The sequence below is a fragment of the Mesoplodon mirus genome (genome assembly GCF_964341445.2).
Source record: "Mesoplodon mirus genome assembly, chromosome: 3".
In the NCBI taxonomy this organism is placed as follows: Eukaryota; Metazoa; Chordata; class Mammalia; order Artiodactyla; family Ziphiidae; genus Mesoplodon; species Mesoplodon mirus.
Window position 1 is genome coordinate 150,052,418 of NC_138978.1, and position 20,236 is coordinate 150,072,653.

A 20,236-nucleotide genomic window follows, 5' to 3' on the forward strand; every position below is an offset into this window, starting at 1 on the left:
ACTTTATAAATTACTAATGTGTCCGTTTGGGGAACTTTACAATCAATGTTTTCTTTAGCCTATGATAAAAATATAAATTCAAAGATTTTCTTCCATGATGATTTAAAATTTTTTTCTAATCTTATGAATAAGCTTTTTTTCCTAACCTCGCCCAGCCCCTCCCCCACCCTTCCCCAACCAGAACAATCCTGCTTTCATGTGGGTTTGTATTTAGACTCCTATGGAAGATTTTGTTTGAAGGAAGAGTTCCACGGCAGCGAAAGGTTTGGACTAGATTGTTGCTGAGGTCCTTTCCAGCTCTAAGGTTGCAAAATTGTATTAAATAATCATTGTTCTTAGTACTTATGTGGACCCCTCAGACCACTTTACTGCACTAAACGTTTCGATAGGACTTGCCCCCCCGCCAAGTTTTCTTACCTCCTTCTGAATCACTGCTCTCTCCAAGTCTGCTTTAAGACATAGCTATGTAAGCCACCTTGAGGCATTCTGCTCCCCTTCCTGCCCCTGAGATAGGAAGCACAGAGGCCTCCTTTGTCTTTAGGCTATTGATCCCAAGGTCACGGGAGGGAGGATTACACGAGGATGCTGGCACTTCATGAGTCTCCGACCTTAGTGACCCAAGTAATTTCTTCAGAGCCCCTGTTTCATAACAGTGTGGCTGGATTAAAGCCCAATGAGGGCTCTAGCAGGAGCCCCCACACCCCAGCTGAACTGCTGCCCTGTGCGCTCCAGCTCCTGAGCAGCTTCTACATCATTTACGCCCTTTCTTCCCTTCCCGTTACCAAGAAACTGGGTTTGCCTCTTGGTGGGTGTTGAGCCAAAAGATGCAATGAAATCAAAGAGTGAGAGAAGGAAGGATTTATTACTTGCAGCAAGTAAGGAGAACCCTGAGGATCTTTCCCAAAACAGTGTCTCCCAGAACTGTCAAACTGGAGAAGTTTTAAGCATATGCATGATTGACAGAGCTCAAGCTTCAGTTGATTGAAATCATGAAGTTCATAAAACGTCAACATCGTAAATAGGGCTGCTATGAACATTTTGAACTGTATGCTGACACATATATATGGAATTTAAGAAAAAAAAATGTCATGAAGAACATAGGGGTAACACAGGAATAAAGACACAGACCTACTAGAGAATGGACTTGAGGATATGGGGAGGGGGAAGGGTAAGCTGTGACAAAGTGAAAGAGCGGCATGGACCTATATACACTACCAAACGTAAGGTAGATAGCTAGTGGGAAGCAGCCTCGTAGCACAGGGAGATCAGCTCAGTGCTTTGTGACCCCCTGGAGGGGTGGGATAGGGAGGGTGGGAGGGAGACGCAAAAGGGAGGGGATATGGGAACATATGTATATGTATAACTGATTAAATTTGTTATAAAAAAAAAAGTGAACATCATTATTCCTTAGGTTCCAGTTGATCTGGTAGCTGAGCACTTCAGGCTAATCTTTGCCATTGAAAGAGAACTGGGACTCTTTAGAACTTCTCTTGCCTAATAACAGGTAATGTTTCTGCATTCTTTTCTTCCCTTAAGATCATTAATTACTGAGACCTGTGCAAGGGCAAGCATTGTGGCCAGGCTTAGACAACAAAATGGCTTCTGTCAAGAAAGCCATGCCTGGTTCTTTTTCTCCAAGGATCCCCTACCCTATCTGCTTATGCTCCCTAGCCCCACTCAAGAGTAGTTCAAAATTTCCATTGTCTCTCTCAGTGCAGCTAAAGCCAGATTTACCTATCGTGGATTAGCCAAATATCCTGTAAGATACCTGCTTGCTTGTTGAAGCCAGTTCTAATATATCTGCAAAATAAGGAACCCCTAAAAAATAAACAAGAAAAATGAAACTATTCCAGCCTCTTCAAAAATCATCAGAACATTCAGAATGTGATTATAACAGTTTCAAATGTAAAGATGAAGAAAATATTCCTATGGCCACATGCACCTGGAATTTTGTGATGAAACACCTGTTGGTGGGTTAAGTTTAAATTCTTTTCAATAACTATAAATTATTCTTTGCAGCATGATGTGCCATAATGCATAGTATACCATATTAATCACAAAATTGGAATGCACTTTAAAAAATCATTTATAGAGAACCTATGAAACTCACCATTTTCCCCAAGCTATGTCGACCTCAAGTTCACCTGAGTTCCAGAAACATGTATAGCTATTTTCAGAAACAGAGATTTAACTCACTGAAACACTAAAACCACATCATTTTTCTGAAGTTTCAGAAAGCTGTCTCTCTTCTGAACCTCATGGACTTCTGTTACCAAACTCAGGTTCAGCTGATCACCACTCAAAAACCCATACTTGAGAGGCAAGTGTTGCTTGGAAAGGAAAGGTTGCTTTATTCAGGAGGCTGGCAACCTGGGGAGAAGGCAGACTTGTGTCCAAAAACCAACTCCAGAGATTCTGCTGGACCATGAAAGTTTTCAAAAGGAGAATCATTTGGGGAGGGGGTCAGAGTCTTCATTATCTTCTACCTTGTACAGACTTCTGATTGGTTGGTGGTGAGGTAAGAGGGTGGTGTTCCCAGAATCTAGTGCTTAGCCTGAAGTTACCATCCTCCACCTGGGAGGGGGCCTTAGTTCCTGCAGAAGAACTCAAACATATATTGTTATGTATATTCCTTGAAGAGGAACCAGGAACCTGCCCCATGCTGCACTACTGTTTCCTGATTGCTCCTCCTTTCTTTCTGCAATCCCTCCCTTCCCTGATAAGCAACTGTTTGAATCTGCCCTTTGGAACTCAGGAAAGGTCAAGGAGGCTGAATGAAGACTATTTCCTACAGAGAAGAAACAGGGGACATGGAAAGGATTTATGCCTTGGAGGGCCCCACAGGGTCCTGCAAGGTTTCACTTCCTGTACTTCTTCCCTCTCTCTCTCTTCCCCAAGCTTTGAAAGTTGCCCCATTAATGCTTCAGGATCTTGAAAACAACAACAACAGCAACAAATAAAGTCCCGATGCTTCTTCCAACACTGTAGACACTTGGTTCTATGTCTCCTAAATCCTGAAGTTTGTCCTTATTAATCCCTAACCCCAGAAAGACTCGTCTTTTCCCAAAATATCTGTCACCTCTTCTCACTCTTCCCAAGTCAACATGGCCAGTTCCAGCGACAGACCTGAGGGGCCATGTGAAAGTATGTTTCCGAAGTTTGAAAACCTAACCAGGACTCTTTCTAATATAATTACCGTTTTTAAAAAATATATTCATTTATTAATTTTGGCCGCACTGGGTCTTAGCTGCGGCACGCAGGATCTTCGTTGAGGCATGTGGGATCTTTAGTTACGGCATGCAGACTTTTAGTTGCAGCATGCATGCAGGGTCTAGTTCCCTGACCAGGGATAGAAGCCGGCCCCCTGCATTGGGAGCGCAGAGTCTTACCCACTGGACCACTAGGGAAATCCCTAATTACCATTTATTAAGTCTATTATGTTCCAGGTACCATCAGAAGTGCTTTACATATATTTTCTCATTTAAAACTTATAACAGTCCTGTGAGATAGGTATTATCCCTATTTTACAATTCAGAAAACATTCTCAAAGATTACCAACTTGTCCAAGTTCACCCAGCTGGCGTGTGGTTCCAACTAAAAATTGTCACTTGCCATCGGGCACTACAAAAATGAAGTCTCAAGCCACTGCAGTTGCTGACCTTCAACACACCCTGAAAGGAGTTTAGGGTAGAGATCAGGAATGAGGCCTTCTGTGCTCTGGGAAACATTGGCAGAACAGGCCTTCAGATAGTTGGATATTTTCAGAAGGTTTTATGAGCCCAGTTTCTTGCATCTTCTCATATCTAGAGAATCACTAAAATCATAAATGGAGACATCTGCTCCTCATGAGTAGCAACAACCTTCTGCCAAAATGTGTGCTTGACTGCATGTATCCCTCTTCACCCTAATCACATATATACTGACTTCCACCCTTACCTCTTCAGAGCAGTTTATCAGAGTTATCTGAGAGGCTGTCTTCTGGGCTATAGTCCTCATTCGCCCCAAATAAAACTTAACTCACAGCTCTCATGTTGTGCATATTTTTCCAGTCGACAGTTTTGGCGACCATGAAGGGACGCAGAGCAGACTTCTGTCCTTTACCTGAACTCTGGGAGAAACTGGAACATTGATAGTATCAGAGACCTCTTGTGTCCATCCACCTCCTTGGAGAGTCCAGACGAATTTGGGTGAGTCTCTCCTGGTTCTTGGATCTCCTGTATTGGTTGATGATCCTGAGTTTTATTTGGCAGTGTATAACAGGTACCTGGCCCCCGGTTGAAACTTTCCGGGGTGTGCGGGGGTGGGCTGGCTGAAAAACAATGGGGTTTGCTCAGTTTAAAGACACTGAGCGGTCTGGGCTGGGTAGTTTGGTAAGAAGCTGATCTGACTCTTTTCCTCAGTTTGGCTGCCTTCATAGAATTTGTCAGGATAAAAGTGAAGATGTTACATGAGAGCTTTGCTCCAAAGAAGAGGGACAAGACTCCTCCTGGTCAGTTAGAGCTTTCTCAGGCAACTGAGATATGTATGGGAGTGGTGGAGGCAGAGTCCTCATACCGTGCAATGGTCCCACAGGGCAATCCACACATTAATTAAAAGACTTGCTCATCCAGGAATCATGTATAAGAATTGGCCATTCAGTGATCCGAGCACTCACAGTGGTCTTAGACCACTGAAGGGTGAAACTGAGCCACATAAGAGGGCTGAAGCGACTCTAGGGTGATGCCTGGAGGAGTTAAGCTCACAAGCCGCACACTGGCCCATCACACAATTTCATTAGTAAGTTTTACCCCTGACAAATTCAACTTTAAAATGGGATAGAGAGCCTCTCAAACAGAGACATGAGGAGCATCAGAAAGCCAGCCTCTGACTAACACCCCTGCCAGGTTTATGTATGTACAAAACTTATATTTACAAGTACTTACTTATTTGGAATTAAAGGGAAACTTTGCCCTGAAAATAGCCACTATGGGCTCTTTTATTTTGTATGCAGTTGTTAGAGAAAGCTGGCTTAATAAAACATCTTTTCAGAATTCTGACCCTTGAGGGAACAGGTCCTTCTAGGAGAACATGCTTTTCTCTCCCTGTGCCTTGAGACCAGGGCTCTCAGGAACAGTTATCTAGACCATCTCTAATTCCAGAGACTGAGGAGAAAAACAGGGAGGAAAGAGGCCTTTTGAAATTTGACTTATTCTAACTGTTACAAAGTAGTGAGTTTTATATTGTAACACCTGATTCATGACTAAGTTTTAAAATAAAACGATGAGGTCTCTGATTGTGTCTGTACATATGTCCATGTGGGCACATATGTCTTTACCTTTGGATGGTATTATCAAAATTAATTTGTAAATGAGCTCTACTTAATTGGCTTAAAGTAAATTAAGCATTTATAAAAATTCTCAGAAATAAAAAAGGAAACTATCCAGAATGAATTTCAAGTTCATGTGAACTGGGAAATATTCAGCATTAAATTAATACCTGGTATTAAGGTTTGTCTGTAGATTTAATTAATACAGACATGTCTTAGAGTCATCAACATTAAGTATACTTTTATTGTACCTAGGTTTAATAAAAGTCAAATAAGATCTTATTATATCTGTTGCAAATTTGTCCACAAGAAAAATAACTTGGTATAATGAAATGTTTTATTACTAAATTAAATGTAAATGAGAAAAGAGGTTTTGGGTGAACTCTTTAGGAAAATTGTTTTAGGAATATCTACTTAAAAAATTCTCTCCAGATACTTGGCAACTTTAAAGTTTAGAGTTGTACTAAATTAAGCTACGTGATGGAAGTTTATTGAATGACTAGGTCATTCCCAAATAAAATAAGATAATGAAACCTTAGGTACTGAACGATGGCTTCCTTTTACAGGGAAACTAAAGGCATTAAGGACTATTAATAAACATGTCTGGGGCCACACTGAGATATTTTCTATAAAAAAACATGTTTTTTAGAAATTATTACTGGTATTTATGTTTGCCAATCTACAGAATGAAAATGTAAACAACAGTTCATAATTGCATACTTCTTAGTCTTCACTAGAAAGTAAGGTTTTAAGAGTTGTGAATTCTAATTTAAATATGTAATTAAATCTACTAGAAATAATAAAGGAAACATTTCAGCATATAGTAGCAAAGTAGGATGTGTGTCTTCAGTAAAAGAAGGTATGAGGAATGGAATTGCATTTTGTTAAGGGAAAAATGTAATTTTGTTCTAGAGCTGGTTGTTTATGGATGGAAAAAAATAAGGGACAAACTAGTATGGATACAGAAAGTTACAGAAGGTTTATGGAAAAGGAGTCCTGAGAAAAGAGATCTGTGCATGGTCAGGATTGCCTAAGTGTAGAATACATTTAATTGAGTAAATGAATTTTAGAAATAAGCTGGTGCAAAACCTGAATTTGGTTTTTCTCTCTGTTAAGATGACAAAGTTTTCTTAGAATATTGATCCACTTTTGATAACAGATTATAAAGTTTCTTTTACCTTTAACTGGTAACATGTTATAACTGTGTGTAATTGCCTTTGAAATCTTTTTGTCACTTTGGTTAAGTGGATAAGCATTGTTTCACAGTGACCTATGATCCTATTTGACCAAGAGTTTTAAAACCTTTTTGATATTTTTTGACAAAGTTCCCAAATCAATTTCTAAAGATGTTCCTTTGACCTCTAGCTAACTTTGACCTCTAGCTAGCTTCAAAGGGCTCCCTGAAACATCCCAAAGAGAGGTATTAAACTAATTAGGTTCATTTGGTATGTTAAATTACATGGGAACTATTGTCAAATGAGTAATAAATCTTCTTAGGTTGTATTGTATGGGTAAATATCATTAATATACATAGTCTAGAAATTACCTAAAATTCCTAAAAATCTGGTATGTCCTGGTAAAATTTATCCGTCATAATTCTGGTTATTATCCTAAAATGTCACAGCAGTAACCAAGTTACTTTGTCAATAGCATTGTAATCAGGTCTTTAACTGTGCCTTCTTAAGTCTTTTGTCATTCATAGACGGTTATTGTCTTACACTTATGCCTTTGCAAAAATGCTTCCTCTTCAAGAAGATTCATAGCAAGGACTTTTGGACAAGTACAGATTTCTGGTAACTTTTAGATCATTTTGCTGAACTGGGTAAGAAATTTAAAAATTCTAGTGGAAAACCGGATGGCTTCATGAAACTATTAACAGAAACGATTAGTTACATAGGACTGAGTGAACTGATGAATGTGGTTATAATTTTTATGGTTTCTGTCTAAAACATTACTGGCTTTTCATCTGTGTTTTCCAGACATAAGCAGACCCTTCCCTCAAGCTAGTTATGACTTACAGCAATTTGGTAAGTTGTACCTCTGTAAACAGAATTGAAACATTTATCTATTCTGTCTACCTGATTCCTTCAGAAATTGGAAACTCATAGGTTCCCAGTAGCCTTATCAGGTAAATAAGGAAGGCAACCTCCTGGCTAGTGATATTGTGGGGATCTTGAAAAGGGAGTAATTCACCCAAATCTGTAAGGCAAAATCTGTGACAAGCCTTTGGCATTGCTTTCCTTGACCTTGAGGCCTTTTTTTTTTTTAATATTCATTTACTTTATTTTATTTATTTATTTTCTTCATTTTTTTTGGCTGTGCTGGGTCTTCGTTGCAGCACGCAGGCTTCTCTCTAGTTGTGGTGCATGGGCTTTATCTCTCTAGTTGTGGCGCTCAGGCTCAGCAGTTGTGGTGCACAAGCTCAGTTGCCCTGTGGCATGTGGGATCTTAGTTCCCCAACCAGGGATCAAACCCGTGTCCCCTGCATTGGAAGGCAGATTTCGTACCACTGCACCACCAGGGAAGTCCCTGAGAGGGCTTTTTTAAAGAAAACTTCAGTCCGAGACTCCTAATGAAAAGCTCCCCACGGCCAATATTAAAGACCCTATATGATCAATTACACTTACCTAAGTAATCAGGCCAAGGTTATTGAAATTAGACTTAATATGCAAACAAATTAATCTTAATTTGTCTATATTTGGTAAAAATGAGGGTAATTTTAGAGAGAAAAATTTATGTTTTAGTGGATATCAAATTCTAGTTTTGTTAATTGAGGTCTGTATTTACTGCTTAAGCCTCACTTCCGATTCAGCTCCTTGCTATTATGTTATATTATTGTAAAGTTTAATTGAATTATTAAAAGGACACTCTAAGTTGTTTCTGAAGTTTATCTCAGTAATCTATCTTTGGATGAAGATCAGATGCCTCATGACCTGTAGCCAGGGATTATGCATACTGGAAAATACATCATTTAAAGGACTATCTCCAACCTAGATGGAAAGACCCTTATCAGGTACTCTTAACTAGCTCATGCACAGCGAAACTGAAAGGAATTGACTCTTGGATTAATGTTTCCAAAAGTGTCCCTGTACTGGACTGGCCTAGAGAGAGGATTGCTGACCTTAAAATCACCTTAAAACAAGACTCAAACAGAGGAGAAACTTCCAGACTAGGATGAGAAGATGACATCTGAAATAGACATCTGACCCAAGATGCTGGACCAGGCCTGTCTACCAATTACTTTGATAATTGCTCACAACTTTGCTTATGAACCGAATGTATTTCACCATCTTATACTGCATTTAAAGTTAATCCAATTGTTGGCTTTATGGCTATTTACCTATATCCAGTTCTTCTGGATTACTTTGGTGGATCTCTCCACTCCAAGGCTCTAATTGGATAGCCCTTAAGAAATTTATTCTAGAAGAAAGAAATTATAGTTCTCTTTAGGCCACTATTGATATTACTAGGTGATATCCCTCACCTGGCCAATTAATAATACCTGCTCCGACTCTGACCATAAATATGAATTTTCTTTTAGGGTCACTCAAGCTCAGTCAGAACACCAAGCAGAATCTCAGTCAAAAACCATAACCTCCTGTTTATGACAAGGAAACCTCACACAGTTCTGGTATGTATCTATGTGGCTAACACCAGGCTATGCTCAAGTTTAAAGGCTCTTTTAGTATATTAAATCATACGAAGGATAACCAGCTAATAACAGTAGGAAATTGGGTCGGGTGCCTTATAAACAATACCAATATATAATTTCCTTTAAAGATAAGAACTGGTATAGAACAGGCTAAGTCAGATGACCTGGGGATATACTGGGCTGCACCTAATAGAAGTTCTAAGCTTAAATTCTTATTTATAACCTTACTAATACTACTAGCTATATCATTTGTATTTTGCCTGTTTTACAAAATCTTTTCTGTAATAAATTTATTTATTTAATTTATTTATTTTTGGCTGTGTTGGGTCTTTGTCACTGCTCGCAGGCTTTCTCTAGTTGCGGCGAGTGGGGGCTACTCTTCGTTGCGGTGCACAGGCTTCTCATTGCGGTGGCTTCTCTTGTTGAGGTGCACAGGCTTTAGAAGCTGTGGCACATGGGCTCAGTAGTTGTGGCTAGCGGGCTCTTGAGTGCAGGCTCAGTAGTTGTGGTGCACAGGCTTAGTTGCTCCGTGGCATGGGGGATCTTCCCAGACCAGGGCTCGAACCCATGTCCCCTGCATTGGCAGGCAGATTCTTAACCACTGTGCCACCAGGGAAGCCCTAAAATTGTTGTTTTTTGCATTATCAAATGTGTGACTGAGACTTTGATAAAATGATGACTAGGTGAACTTGGAACATTTGACCAGATACATAGTTCTATATCAGATCAATGACCATAATAGTGTAACTCTAGATATGGGAAAAGGCAACAAGAGGGAATCATTTCCTGTACCATAACAGACTAGTGAGACTGTCTTGTGGTCCAGAGACTTTGGCTACTCTTAATAGGGCCTAGTCCAGTAACAGCACATTGAGTTGCCTATCGAAAAATTCCTCACCTGGCGCAGGAATGTCTTAGCACTCTGGGACAAAATGGTCACGAAGTGCCTCCCAAACCATGGTCGAATTTATGACCGTGATCGGGCACTGCCAACTAAAAATTGTCACTTGCCATCTGGCACCACAAGAATGAAGTCACTGGCCACTGCAGTGGCTGACCTTCAACACACCCTGAAAGGAGTTCGGGGAAGAGATCAGGGATGAGGCATTCTGTGCTCTGGGAAAAACTGGCAGAACAGGCCTTCAGAAAGATATTTTTAGGGTAAGATTTCATGAGCCCCATTTCTTGCATCTTCTCGTATGTAGAAAAATACTAAAATCATTAGTGGAGACATTTGTTCCTTGTGACTAACAGCAACCCTCTACCAAAATGTGTGCTTGATTGCACGTATCCTCCTTCACCAAAATCACATATATACTGACCTCCCCCCTTACTTCTTCAGAGCAGTTCCTCAGAGTTATCTCAGAGGCTGTCTCTTGGGATATAGTCTTCATTTTGCCCCAAATAAAACTTAATCACAACTCTCACGTTGTGTACTTTTTTTCAGTTGACAGTGGTGAACTGGAATTCAAACCTTGGTCTGCTTGAATCTAAAGCCCAGTCCTGGGGCTTCCCTGGTGGTCCAGTGGTTAAGACTCCATGCTCCCAATGCAGGGGGCCTGGGTTCAATCCCTGTTCAGGGAACTAGATCCCACATGCTGCAACTAAAAGATCCTGCACACCACAATGAAGATCCTGCATGCGGCAACGAAGATCCCACGCGTCACAACTAAGACCTGGTGCAGCTAAATAAACAAATAAATATTAAAAAAAAAAAATGGAGCCCAGTCCTTTGACTGCCTGTACGCTGCCTGAGCATGCAGAGCCTGTCAGGGTAACCCAGACTAGATCACTGGATCCTTTGAATTATGTGACAGTTTCCCTTGATCTAAGATTCCCAAATGTGGTAACAGAATAATCATCCTCCAAAGATGTCCGTGTCCTAATCTCCAGAACCTGTCAGTATGTCACCTTAAATGGCGAAAGGGACTTTGCAGTGTGATTAAGGATCTTAAATTCGGGAGATTATCTTAAATTATCAGGATGGGCCCAGTGTAACCATAAGCGTCTTTATAAAATGGAAGAGGGAGGCAGGAGGGTCAGAGAAGAAGATGTGACAATGGAAGCAGAAGTCGGGGAGGTGGGGAGATCTGATGCTTGGTTTTGGTCTTAAAGCTTGAGGAGGGGGCTGCAAAACAAGGAATGAAGGTGGCTTCTAGAAGCTGAAAAAAAGTAAGGAAACAGATTCTCCCCTAGCGCCTCCAGAAAGAACACAGCTCTGCCAACAAATTGATTTTAGGACTTCTGACTTCCAGAATTGTAAGATATTAAATCTGTGTTGTTTTACTCCATTAAGTTTGTGGTATTTGTTACATTAAAGCTTAAGAAGCTTGGGTACTATGGTAGATTAGACACGGCCACATATTCTTTGCAGCTTCTCCTATTAGGTGGTGGAGATTAGTTTCCCAGTTCCTGACTTTGGCTAGCCATGTGACTTGCTTTGACCAATAGAATGGGATGGAATTGGTCTTGTGTGCTCATGAGTTTAGGCCTCAGAGACCTTACAGTTTCTCTCTCTCTCTCTCTCTCTCTCTCTTATCTGCTGCCACCATATGGACAAGTTGCAGCTAGATTGGTGGAGAATCCTCAGCCAACATCAACTGCTAGCACTTGAGACAGGAGATGAGTTGCCACATGACAGCAGCCACATGAGGATCCCAAGCAAATCTAAGAGAAGAACCAAGTCAGCAGCCCCTTGAGAACTGTGAGCAAATAGGTATTGTTATTTTAAGCCATTAAGTTTTGGGGTGCTGCAATAGATAAATGATACGGGTGCTTTTGAAAAATATCCATTTCTGCCTATCCTCCATTTCACCAGATAGAGTGATCAAGAATTTCTTGGTAAGGAGCTCCACTGATATTTTTGTTGTGTCTGTTGGTCATCAATAAGGTTTGGAACTCACTAGTGTGGACCTTGGAGACTAAGTTCTACTGGGTCACCTGTACTTTGGAAGCCTACTAAGTCTGCTCTACTCATGGCGCGTGGGCCAAGGAAACCAATTCTCTATCACCTAGTGTACAGGTCAGGACTTTTTCTATTGCAAGTATCAAAAAACCCAACTAAAACTGCTTAAAGAAGATGTATTATAAACTTTTTTTTTTGCAATTTTTAAAAGCAGTAGGGCTTAATTCAGGTATGGTGTATGTTCTGTTCTCTCCCCATTGCTTGTCTCACACTGGCTTCATTCTCAGGCTTCTTCTGTGCAAACAAGGTGCGTACCAGCGGTTCCAGGATCAACTCCGTGGAAAAGCTCTCTCAGTGGTTTCCACAAAGTCTCACTATATATTGTGGGCTTTGATTGGATCCATCCTTGAAACAAATCTCTGGCCAGGAAAATGCAGTGCTCTGATTGGTCGGGCTAGAGCCACCTGGAGCAAAAAGCAGTGTCATCTGAAGTACATTAGACAAGGAGTTAGGGAGACAGCAATTCTCCAGAGAAAAATTGCTATAGTAGATTCCAGAAAAGGGATGAATGGATGTTGGGCAGCAAAACTCGCTGATATTTACTAGCTGGACATTGGAGATCAGCTTTACTGGTGTCACTTAAATCCTGATAATCCACATTGAGTCACCTGGCTACTGGAAATCTTCACCTTCCCAATCTCAAATGCCTGGACACCAGGCTTTGAAATGCATCTCACCTGTCACCTGAATGAGGGAAGCAGGTTGCCCTCTCCATCAAAAATGCCCCCTATGCTCTGTAAAACAACTCGTGAAGTACTTCTCATGTGAGATAATTTAATCCCAACTCTAAGGGCCCTACCAATATGTCTCAATGTTCATAACCCTCTAATTTCATGTACCTCTTTGTATTACAGTAAAAGCTGGATTAAGGGATATTGTAGTCAAACATTTTCCCAGGGAGTTAGTCCATTAGGAGGGTTAAAATTAACCAGAAATGTACAAAGATGGAGAATATCGTTTTTATCTGGATTTCTCTTATGGAGACAACCATACGTGCCTGGAAGAAATTCTTGGATAAGTGCCTTGTGGGGACAGTTGGGGGACAAAGGTAGGACTCCCAAGGGAGCTTCAGGGAAACATGATGTCGAAACTGCCTTCTGTGGAGGGTGGGTTCAGTTGTCTGCAGGGATTTTAGGTCTGAAAGCTGTTCTTCTCTGCCCTTTTCCCTGACCAGCTCAGTCCCTCTCTCCTCTAAACAAATAAGCACATATCTGGGTTTGAGGAAAATCCGGGTATTTCCACTGGCCCTGATTATAATGATATGTGCACAGGTCTGTCTCACTCCCTGAGACGGGCACTTTGTTTTATTGATAATCTTCATATTCCCTACATCAAGTACAGTGCCTGGCATATAGCAGGCTCTCAGCAAAGATGTCAATGTCACCAGACTTTTAGAAACCGCTCCCTGAAAGATGGAAATCTGTCTTAATATCCACTACTCCCTTCAAAATAGTACTTGCTGGTCACCCTGATGCTGGGGAGTCTTCACTTTTGTTTGTTTGCTTGCTTTTTTTTTTTTTTAATTTATTTATTTATTTTTGGCTGTGTTGGATCTTCGAACGTGTGCAAGGGCTTTCTCAAGTTGCAGCAAGCGGGGGCCACTCTTCATCACGGTGCGCAGGCCTCTCACTGTCGCGGCCTGTCTTGTTGCGGAGCACAGGCTCCAGACACACAGGCTCAGTAGTTGCGGCTCACGGGACCAGTTGTACCACGACATGTGGGATCTTCCCAGACCAGGGCTCGAACGCGTGTCCCCTGCATCGGCAGGCAGACTCTCAACCACTGCGCCACCGGGGAAGCCCCTGTGTTCGGATCTTTTTGTGAGCATATGTTTTTACTCCTCTTGTATTAGTTTCACAGGGCTTGTATTAGTTTCTCTTGTATTTGTTTGCGGTTAACAAATTACCACAAATTGGGTGGCTGAAAACAACAGAAATTTATTCTCTCACAGTTCAGGAGGCCAGAAGTCTAAACTCAAAGTGTCAGCAGGGTTGGTTCCTTCTGGAGGCTCTGAGGGAGGCTATGTTCCATGTCTCTCTCCTAGCTTCTGGTGGCTGCTGGCAACCCTTGACATTCCTTGGCTGGTGGCTGCATTCCTCCAGTCTCTGCCTCCATTGTCACACGGTGTTCTTCCCTGTCATTAATCCTGTGTAGCCTGAGGGACAGTGGAGTTGGTAGATAAGCAGGGCAATGGGGCATTCTGACTGGTTGTAACGGATACTTTTGGGTCAAATCCTGTCCCCACCCTTAATTTACAGGCTCTCTGAAGGCTGGACCTGAACCCTAGGCTGGGCTGACATCACTGACCCGAGCAAAGATGTTCATCTGCTTCTTTCCAAAGCAAAGGAAGCAGACATCAGCGCTTGCAGACGTGAAGCCCATGTTCCTGCCCTTCTTCCCCAGAGTTTCCCCTCTCTGGATATCCACCCCTAAACATCCAGCCTTCCCATACTCCAGAAGTGTTGCCCAATCCCAGATTCTAGAAATTCTCTTGCCTTCAAGTCCTCTAGAAATGAAATGATAGACAAAACCCAGCCTGTCTGGGCTTGGCTTTGCTGTGGACAGCACAGAACCAGAGGAACTGTGACATTCAGCAATATACCTGCAGCACTTGTCCCCTGAGCCTCTTTCAACTACAGCCTCTGCTGTGTGATCTGGGCAGTTCTAGCTCTAGGTTTGATCACAGGATCCAGAAGTACATTAGGCATCAGTTACAAAGGAACATTTCTCTAAGGGTCTGGTACTATGTGAAATCCTGACTTTGAAGTTAAGGAAGCATCTTGACTCAGCCCCAGGGCTTTGCATCTAGACTTTGCCTGTGCCCTGCCTGGTCTTCCCTCTTACAGCCACAATCAGAAGCCCACAGCTGGCTGCAGGGCTTCCATTCCTCCTCAGTCACCCCATGCCCTTGGCTTTTCCTTCCTCCTCACCACAGACATCCAGCTCCGAGCTCAAAGGTCCCTGGGAATGCAGGTCATCTGTGGTGTTTTCCCAGAGTCTATTAGGTTCTGAGAGTTTCCAACGACAGGTTTCTGCAACAGGAACCTTAGATCAGTCCCTTCCAGATCTATCCCAGGCAAGGAAATAACTGTAACTTTCTGAGATGTAAAAGATTTTACTTCTGAGCAGCTATACAACTCTTGTTTTTGCCCAATTGCCAGTGTCTGAGGGTTCCTACAGGCCTCACCTGGGATCGCGCAGGTTCATTAGCTTTTGGGTGCGTGAGTTTGGGGGAGGCAATGAAGAGGAAAGGGGATTTTCAAAAGCCCAGCTGAATATCTAGTTTGAGCAGTCCCAAGAAAAGAGAAAGGACAGGTGGGCATCAAACTCACAAAGAAAGTCCTCACCGTGCTGAAGCAGGGGGCAGCTCAGGGCTCCCAGGGCGTGTGTGGCAGGCTGGCTGGGAAGTGGATGCAGCTGTTCTCAGACTGGGTGCTCTGGTCTTGGCTGGCACCCACCTATCCCTGAATACCAGGCAACATATCAGTGCTGAGCTGGGCATAGTGGAACTCTGCCTTCTTCAAATTTGCCTTGTGGTTTTATTTTGCAAGTGCAAGCATCCGATGTGCGTATCTTTGCCTCCTGTGTCCCCCTTTTATATTGTGAGTTCAACATCTTAGGCTTTTAGGTTTTCAATTTCCACATCGTAAGCAAAAGAGCCAGTGGAGGATGATTTCCTGGGAGAACAGCTGGACTGTACACAGTTGTGGCTTCAATCACAGTGACATGGACCAACTGGCTATCTCAGGATGCACTGGGAGTGAGAAATGCTTGGGTTCCTGTATTAGTTATCCAGTGCATCATAACAAACCATCCCCAAGCTTAATAACTTAAAACAGCAATTATTTACCATCTCATGACTTCTGTGGATCAGGACTTGAGACAGGGCATAGTGGACTGGCTAGTCTCTGATCCCTGATGGCTGGGGCCTCAGCTGGAAGGCTTGAAAGCATGTGGGATGGGACGACTTGCCCAGGGCTGGAGGCTGTGCTTCCAAGGTGGCTCAATCACATGGCTGGCAAGTTGGTGCAAGGAGATGGGTTCCTCTCCACATGGACCTTTTGACAGGGCTTCCTGAGTGTCCTTTCAAGATGGTGGGGGGTTTCCCCCAGAGCAAGAAATCTAGGAGACCAAGGTAGAAATGGCAATGACTTAGCCATAAGGAGTCACACAATATCACTTTGGCCATATGCTAATGGTCACAGAAGTCAGCCCTGGTCTCATGTGGGAGGGGACCACATAAGCACATGAAGACCACTGAGAGCCCTCTTGGAGTCTGGCTACCAGCATCTACCCTCTGACCTTCAATGACGCATGTGCCTCTTAATTGCAAAACATATTAACTTCTTCCCCAGGTCCCCTCAAATTTCACTCCTTTATCTGTTCAAAATGAAGGATCGCATCATCTAAATCAGGTCCAGCTGTGGATAATGAGCCTCAGGTGTATTTCCTTGAGTATAGCTGCTTGAGTACAGTTCTTGACCTAAAGATCTGTGAACAAAAGACACAAGCTTTCTGCCCCAAACAAATTTGACATACAATGTTGGGACAGGCATATTATAACCACCTGTAACCATTGTAGACACTCCTCAACGGGGAGAAAAATGGAGTCACTGATTATAGCTAATACGAAATGCATCAAGGCATGTGTTGCCAGTTCCTTGATTATGGCTGAAGTCTTGTGAATGACAGTTCTTGGCTCTACCCTCTGGACTCTAACTTCTACCTTTCCTTTTGTACAAATCATAAATCAAAGAGAGCCTGTGTTTGCAGCTTACCCAAGAGTGGGCAGCAGGTTGGTAGCCCTGTGGGGCTGTACTGGAGCCACAAAGGGAAAGTTAAAGAATCTAGGCTTGCTGGACTCAGGGTTCAGCCAGCTTGCCTAGCAACAGGGCCACCGGCAGGGAGCACACAGGCCCCTGATGCAGGCAGAGAAGTTTGGATGGCACCCTCCTGGGGAAAGGGAGATCTTGCTCTGCCAATAGGGAGGCAGGATGCTGTGTACAGAATCCCCTTGGGTCTTGGCTCCTACTTGTCAACCATGAATTAATTTTTAGGCTGCTAATCTGTGCCTTCTTAGCCAGGACATATGGTGTGTACAATAGCTTTCACAGCTTGAAATTTCTAGTATGCCCTTGAGTAACCTTCCTAGGCTCCTTGGTCAGAGACTGCTTCCATGGCTGTACTGCAATAGGCCTGGTCAACAGCACAGAGTCTGGCATCACACTCCCCCGAGTGTGGCTGGGTGGGGGCCCAAGCGGAGAAGGATCTGTGGCACTCTCCTCCTCTGGGCTCCTCTGACGTTGGCTTTATGGCTGGGGTGGTTCAGAATAAAGGCATGGTGGGTCAGAAGTGCAGGAGGAGATGGAGCTGTGGCTGACCCCAGATTAAGGGCAGAGATGGTGGTGGACAGAGACTGTGCAAGGCCTCATCTTTGTTATAGCCCAGATGGACTTCTCCTCTGTGTGACTGTATCACCACATTAAAGCAATCAGGATTTTTTTTTCTTGGTGGATGGACACTCTGCTCTGAAATTTTCATTAGCAAAATTAAGTTTAGTAGGGGCCAGGACCCCAGGTGATTAAATCCTTGTTTCCAGGGTACACAGCAGTCCCTTTCAGGGAAACCCAATCCCTCACCCCTGCCTGAGACTGTTTTTTGTTTGTTTGTTTTGGACTAATATCTACCATTTATGGGAAAATTTCAAAGCACCCTGCAATATATCACATGCGTTATCTCAGTGGTTTCTCACAGAAGCCCAGTGAAGTAGGTATTACCTCCACATCTTACAGAGAATGTAAGAGTTTCAGAAAGGATAAGCCATTGGCCCAAGATCAAACTGCTAGGGAGAAGCCAAACCATAATTTGATTTTACTATGCCTCAAAATTATTTTTTTTATAAGCACTCTGAGTTTTTAAAATTGCTTTGGAAACAAAATCCCCTCAAATAATGCCTGAATGCAAAAGGCACCTAAAAAGGTCCAAAAATGTGGGGTTTTGTAACCAAAAATGTTTCAGGGCTTCCCTGGTGGCGCAGTGGTTGAGCGTCTGCTTGCCGATGCAGAGGACACAGGTTCGCGCCCCGGTCCGGGAAGATCCCACATGCCGCGGAATGGCTGGGCTCCTGAGCTATGGCCACTGAGCCTGTCATGGCCGATGAGCCTGCGCGTCCGGAGCCTGTGCTCCGCAACGGGAGAGGCCACAGCAGTGAGAGGCCCGCATATCGCAAAAAGAAAAAAAAAAGTTTTAAATAACAGATTTGAAGATCACTTGTATAGTTTTTTCCTCTTAACAGGAGGTCAAACCTCGGACTAAAGTGGATTCCCTGTTATTGTTATTATCACCTCATGTAAATTAAAAAACAGGAAGGAGAAAATCTCGGAAAGAATTCTAGCTGAGGCCCCAAGTGTGCAATAAAATGTAAAGATCTTAAGAAACAAAAGCCCTGAAGAAAACCATTCAAGAGGCCTGCAAGTTTAAGAAAACACGAGTTCAATTAATTTTGTGCAGCTGAACTAAACTGCATGGAATGAGAGCTGGCAGAGCTCCTACTCAACACACTAGAACGCTGATGGAGTAAAAATGAACGGAATCGCTGTTGGCCCCAGAGATACTACAGACGCGCCCGCTCAAGCCACTCGCCTAGGCGCAGAGCCCGGCAGAAGGGGTGAGGCCAAAGGGTGCACCCCTCCGCGCAGGGATCCGCCCCGCCTTCTCCGGCCCCGCCCCCCATGCTTCAGTTCCCAGTCTTGCCACTAGGGGTGGCCGCGAAGCTGCGCGGCCCCGGTTTCCAGCCGGGCCCTTTTCCCAGCCGGCCCAAGCATGGCTGCACCCAGGACTGCGGGTTGGGAAGCTGCCGTGCTCGCGCTTTCCTGACAGTCCCTGGCTGCTGTGGTCTCCTTCTCTTCCCCAGGCCACTCCAGCAGACATGTTTGCCAAGGCCTTTCGGGTCAAGTCCAACACGGCCATCAAGGGGTCGGACAGGTGAGGGAGAGAAGAGCCTGCTCTGCCCACCAGGGCACCCAGACATCTCTCAAGCTCGGCTGGCTCACAGCCTTTTCTGGGCTTGAGGCCGAGGGGTACAGCCGTAGAAGGGACCCCGGGGGGCGGGCAAGGGTGAGTTAGACGTGTTTTGAGAGTGAAGATGGAGAGGAGGCCTGATTTATCTCCCAGGCTGTCTTTTGGATATTTTAGTGAGTTTACGAGAAAGCGTATAATTCAATCAGCGCGTATTGACTGCAGTCTGTTTAAGGTGTCGTGGAGGATGCCAAAATGAAGGAAAACGGGGTCCCTGCCCTACCAAGAGCTTTGAGTCCCTTGGGAGAGATTAGATGGGGCACAGAGAACTACAAGTATACGAGAAGAAGTGTCTAGTGATTACCACTGGCAGGAGAGACAGGTGGAGGGTGAGGTGAGAGGGGATAAGGCACATGTGGTAAGAACTGTATCTGTTCAGTTTTGCAAATGAAGGTGTCACCTTGGGAATTTTGGAGGCAGTGTTCTATAGTTGTCATTCTTGGTGCCCTAGCAGAGCTGTTTAATCATAAGTTGACAGATTTGGCAAGCATAGATGAGAAAGGAGTGGGTCCAGGAGCTATGTGTGGAGTCAGGAAGGCAGGGCTTAGTTTCCAGTGGCAGGCTAACTTGGGTCGCTTACCGGATCTCAGTTTTTTCCTCTCTTTGTAAAATGGAAAGACATGCCCCAGGAACATGTGAAAATAGATGAGACATTGGATGAGAAAGAGAATGGGATGTTTTGGAAGAGTGAGAATAAGGCATCATCAACCAGTCTTTTTCTTGGGCCTCGTGATTTTATAGTAAGTCTTGAGTCCTCAATATTTATTAAAATCCATCCAGGCAGCATACATACCAGGTATGTGTGCTCTCTGCAGGAGAAAGCTTCGGGCCGATGTGACAGCTGTTTTCCCCACTCTTGGAACGGATCAGGTCTCTGAGTTAGTACCTGGAAAGGAAGAACTCAACATTGTGAAGTTGTATGCTCACAGAGGGGATGCAGTGACTGTGTACGTGAGTGGTGGTAACCCCATCCTATTTGAACTGGAGAAAAATCTATATCCGACAGGTATGGCAATGGGATGGAGATGGCCATTACTATGGTCCTTGCCTAACATCTGTTTCTTCCATTAATCTGTCTTCCTTAAAACAAATAAATGCAAAATCTCCCTAAGAATCTTTTTGGATTTAGTGTCCCTAGAATTGGGTCTTTCAAGATCAGAAACTGCTATAGAAGTGAGGGGAAAAAAGGGTTAACACAAAAAGAGGGTGGTTGCCAAGGGAAATTCTGAGGTGAAGA